The following is a 6,000-nucleotide window of genomic DNA, read 5'->3' as shown; positions in this document are numbered from 1 at the left end:
CCAAAAATTAAACTCGAAATACAAAAATTAAAAGGAGAAATCAATAAAATTGAAAGTAAAAAAACTATTGAATTAATAAATAAAACCAAGAGTTGGTTTTATGAAAAAGCCAATAAAATAGATAAACCTTTGGTAAATTTGATCAAAAAAAAGAAAGAGGAAAATCAAATTGATAGTCTTACAAATGAAAAGGGGGATCTTTCCACCAATGAAGAGGAAATTAGAGAAATAATAAGGAGTTACTTTGCCCAACTTTATGCCAATAAATTTGATAACTTAAGTGAAATGGATGACTTCCTCCAAAAATATAGGCTCCCTAGATTAACAGAGGAGGAGATAAATTGCTTAAATAGTCCCATTTCAGAAAAAGAAATAGAACAAGCTATTAATCAACTCCCCAGGAAAAAATCCCCAGGGCCAGATGGATTCACATGTGAATTCTACCAAACATTTAAAGAACAATTAGCCCCAATGTTATATAAATTATTTGAAAAAATAGGGGATGAAGGAGTCCTACCAAATTCCTTTTATGACACAGACATGGTACTGATACCTAAACCTGGTAGATCGAAAACTGAGAAAGAAAATTATAGACCAATCTCCTTAATGAATATTGATGCTAAAATCTTAAATAAGATATTAGCAAAAAGACTTCAGAAAATCATCTCCAAGATAATACACTATGATCAAGTAGGATTTATTCCAGGAATGCAGGGCTGGTTTAATATTAGGAAAACTATTAATATAATTGACCATATTAATAATCAAATTAATAAGAACCATATGATCATCTCAATAGATGCAGAAAAAGCATTTGACAAAATCCAACATCCATTCCTACTAAAAACCCTTGAGAGTATAGGAATAAATGGATTATTCCTTAGAATAATCAGGAGTATATATTTAAGACCGTCAGTAAGCATAATATGCAATAGAAATAAACTGCAACCTTTCCCAGTAAGATCAGGAGTGAAACAAGGTTGCCCACTATCACCATTACTATTCAATATAGTACTAGAAACGCTAGCCTCGGCAATAAGAGCCGAGAAAGAGATTCAAGGAATTAGAGTAGGAAATGAGGAAATTAAACTATCACTTTTTGCAGATGACATGATGGTATACTTAGAGAACCCCAAAGACTCTGCTAAAAAGCTACTAGAAATAATTCAAAATTTCAGCAAAGTGGAAGGATACAAAATAAATCCACATAAATCCTCGGCATTTTTATATATCACTAACAAAATGCAACAGCAAGAGATACAAAGAGAAATTCCATTCCAAACAAATGTTGAGAGTATAAAATATTTGGGAATCCATCTACCAAAGAAAAGTCAGGAATTATATGAGAAAAATTACAAAACACTTGCCACAAAAATAAAATCAGATTTAAATAATTGGAAAGACATTCAGTGCTCTTGGATAGGCCGAGCGAATATAATAAAGATGACAATACTCCCCAAACTAATCTATTTATTTAGTGCTATATCAATCAGACTCCCAAGAAACTATTTTAATGACCTAGAAAAAATAACAACAAAATTCATATGGAAGAATAAAAGGTCAAGAATTGCAAGGGAACTAATGAAAAAAAACTCAGAGGAAGGTGGTCTAAGTGTACCTGATCTAAAGCTATATTATATAGCAGCAGTCACCAAAACCATTTGGTATTGGCTACGAAATAGACCGGTAGATCAGTGGAACAGATTAGATACAAAGGACAAAAAAGGGTACATCTATAGCAATCTAATCTTTGACAAACCCAAAGATTCCAACATTAGGGATAAAAATTCATTATTCGGAAAAAACTGTTGGGAAAACTGGAAATTAGTATGGCAGAAATTAGATATGGATCCACACTTAACACCATATACCAAGATAAGATCAAAATGGGTCCATGATTTAGGCATAAAAAGGGAGATAATAAATAGATTAGAGGAACAGAGGATAATCTACCTCTCAGACTTGTGGAGGAGGAAGGAATTTATGACCAGAGGAGAACTAGAGATCATTATTGATCACAAAATAGAAGATTTTGATTACATCAAACTAAAAAGTTTCTGTACAAATAATACTAATGCAAACAAGATTAGAAGGGAAGTAACAAATTGGGAAAATATTTTTAAAAACAAAGGTTCTGACAAAGGTCTCATTTCCAAAATATATAGAGAACTGACCATAATTTATAAGAAACCGAACCATTCTCCAATTGATAAATGGTCAAAGGATATGAACAGACAATTCTCAGAGGAAGAAATTGAAACTATATCCACTCACATGAAAGAGTGTTCCAAATCACTACTGATCAGAGAAATGCAAATTAAGACCACTCTGAGATACCACTACACACCTGTCAGATTGGCTAAGATGACAGGAACAAATAATGACAAATGTTGGAGGGGATGTGGGGAAATTGGGACACTAATACATTGCTGGTGGAGTTGTGAAAGAATCCAGCCATTCTGGAGAGCAATCTGGAATTATGCCCAAAAAGTTATCAAACTGTGCATACCCTTTGACCCAGCAGCGCTACTACTGGGATTATATCCCAAAGAAATACTAAAGAGCGGAAAGAAACATATATGTGCCAAAATGTTTGTGGCAGCTCTTTTTGTTGTAGCTAGAAACTGGAAGATGAATGGATGTCCATCAGTTGGAGAATGGTTGGGTAAATTGTGGTATATGAAGGTTATGGAATATTATTGCTCGGTAAGAAATGACCAGCAGGAGGAATATAGAGAGGCCTGGAGAGACTTAAATCAACTGATGCTGAGTGAAATGAGCAGAACCAGAAGATCGCTGTACACTTCAACAACAATACTGTATGAGGATGTATTCTGATGGAAGTGGAGATCTTCAACATAAAGAAGATCCAACTCACTTCCAGTTGATCAATGATGGACAGAGGTAGCTACACCCAGAGAAGAAACACTGGGAGGGGAATGAAAATTGTTAGCACTAATATCTGTCTGCCCAGGTTGCATGTACCTTCGGATTCTAATGTTTATTGTGCAACAAGAAAATGATATTCACACACATGTATTGTACCTAGACTATATTGTAACACATGTAAAATGTATGGTATTGCCTGTCGTCTGGGGGAGGGAATAGAGGGAGGGGGGGTAATTTGGAAAAATGAATACAAGGGATAATATTATAAAATATATATATATATATATATATATATATAATAAAAAAAAGGAATTAAATCTTTACAACTAAGGAACATATGTACAATTAATATTAATTGCAAGTCTTATGGGATTTTTATCTAAAACTGAACCTGCCTCACTAATTATGACAGGGACCTTTGCCACCATATTGTCTATAAAGTCATTAAAGATCACTCCCAAGTAACACTGATCTCTCTTTCTCTAGTCATAGTTCTTTGGTTTGTACTAATTTTGAGACCAAATGGATTGATAATTATCATCTAGTCCAACTATAAGATGGAATGTTTTCATTTTACTACAAAGAAATAGAGAGGTGAAATAATTTCAGATCAGTTCTAGAAATTAAAGATATCTGAGAAATCACCTCCCAGTCCTGTCATTTTCAGTTGAAGAAAGTAAATTCTTTGAATTAGCTTAAAGTATTATAGGACCTATATGCCTTTATAGGAAATAATAGGAGTACAGGAATAATATGAAAGAAAAATATAGGAAGTAACAATACAATATGAAATAAGAGAATAATAGGAAAATACAGAAAATAAGTTTCCTGATTCTGGATAAAGGCTCACGCCACTATATCTCTTTTATGGACAATCTCATCCTCTGATTTGTATCAGAACCTTAGCTCTCTTAATGACCTCTTTTTAACATAGGGATAGGCTGTCTATCTCTTTGACCTCAGCACCAGTCTTCTAAGAGTACATTCCAAATAGGTAAGTGCTTAAAGTATGTTTGTCAAAAAAGTGAATGAACAAATCAAGAAGATGTAGACTTTCAGATTACATTAGATATCATGCGAAGTGATTAGACATAGAAATATGGAAAGGCTTTGCAGATTTAGGCTTTTAAGTGAAGGCTCCTTCATTTCAGGTGGCTTAATTGGTCTCCTTGTGAATGGTCACTTTTAGTGAGTAGGAGGAATATGGAGGAGTCCAGAAAAGTGCTTTGTTGTAGCATTGCCTATGCTCAGAAGGCATTTAAATACAAGAATAATGAACCTAAATTATATTGTCAAAGGGTAGGAATCCAGGTGGATGAGTCTTAGCTCATTTGGGTCTGATTGTGCTTCTTTCTCTAGTAAGCTCAGTGATGCAATGGATAGGGCATTGGGTATGGAGAGGGGAAAACCTGAGTTCAAATGTGACCTCAGATATTTGCTAGTTATGCAGCTTTGGGCAAGTCATTTAATATATATTTACCTCAGTTTCCTCTTCTGTAAAATAGAGATTATAATTGTGAAAATCAAATGAGATAATAATTGTGTAGCACATAGCACAGTGTCTGGCACATAGTAATTGATTTATAAATGTTAGTTATTATTATAATGAACTTCTAAATCTTCCAGAAATGATTGAGCCCCAGGACTCAGCTATTCAAAGGTGAACAGTAGAGGAAATTCACTTGCTAAATTTACAGGTCAGACTCTAATGCTTTTTGGTCAAGGTTCTAGAAAAAAAATAAATCTTTAGTACATTGTTTCTACTTTTTTAAAAAATCACTTGTACTGATGCTTTTTGCTTATATGCCACAGGCACTTCTGGATAAACTCTTTTCCCCTCAGTTTGGGAATTTAATTCTCCTTAGTATCAAAGCAGATAGTTAAGTGGAAACAATGGGCATAGGGACTCTTATCTATTATAGTATAGAATCTAACACATAATTCTTTTAGTTTCTTGCCTTTATGCTGAAAGGAAACAGCTATGATCCATTATCCATTTACTATATTATTATTGCTTTTTTCCCTTCCTTAGACCTTAGTCTCCTTTTACTGATCTGTTCATTTACATTATGGACATTGCATATGTTGTTCTTTTGCTACTATTTATTCATTTCACATCAGTTCAGTTTCTGTGAAAATTCTTTAATTAAAGGGATGATTGATTTTTTAATTAATACTTTTTTTAGCAGGGTTTTGTCAAGAATAGAATCATGCCAGACTAACTTAATTTCCTTTTGGGAGGACAGAATTGGGGGTAGGGATTATTAAACTAATAATTCCAGGTGGAATCATGGATAGAGCACTAGTCCTAGAATTAGGAAGATCTTTATTCAAATCCTATATTAGATATACACTATATTATATGATCCTAGGCAAGGCAAGTCTTTATATCTGGAGTTTCTATATTTACAAAATAGTCTGATAACAGTACTTAACTTACAGGGTTGTTGCAAAGACTGAATTTATAATATAAAATGATGTGTTTTGCTTTTGTAGGCAGATTAGTTTAACTGAGAGGTTTGAGTTAACTCCCCTCTCACAAGAGCATCCAGTTGGCAGCTAAGAAGTTATCATGCAGAGCTGGGGCAGGTTAGGTTAACTTTGCTCCTTCATGGATTGATCTGGGACCCAGCTGTGGTTCCATTGTATGAAGATTATAACAGCAGTTTTTAGGACTCTTATGGAGAGGTCTTGATATCCAAGAAAAGTTCCTTGTTAACTGCTTCTTTTTTAACTCCATGTTGATGTTTTTTATTTGCTTTTATTTTCCAGAGCTGCTTTTACCTGAAAGCACAGGAATATGTTTTTAGTAAAAGGTCTGTTTATTTGGACCCTTCTGACACCCAGTGAGCTATTGCATCAATTGTAGGATAGCATACCAGACATTTCCACAAAACTACATAAATGCTGGCTAAATGTAGATGAATATAATAGAGTTTACCTAGATTTTAGCAAATCTTTTTATACAGTATCTCATGGAATTCATTTAGAGAAATTAGAGACATGTGAATTAGGCTATAGCATAATTAGATAAACTCAGAGTCAGTTAGATCTGGCTGCATTTAAATTGTAGGTGTTACAATTCAATGGCAACAGGATAACAGGGCACCA

Source organism: Sminthopsis crassicaudata, chromosome 1 (assembly GCF_048593235.1).
Source record: "Sminthopsis crassicaudata isolate SCR6 chromosome 1, ASM4859323v1, whole genome shotgun sequence".
NCBI lineage: Eukaryota > Metazoa > Chordata > Mammalia > Dasyuromorphia > Dasyuridae > Sminthopsis > Sminthopsis crassicaudata.
Note: the sequence above shows the minus strand (reverse complement) of the source record.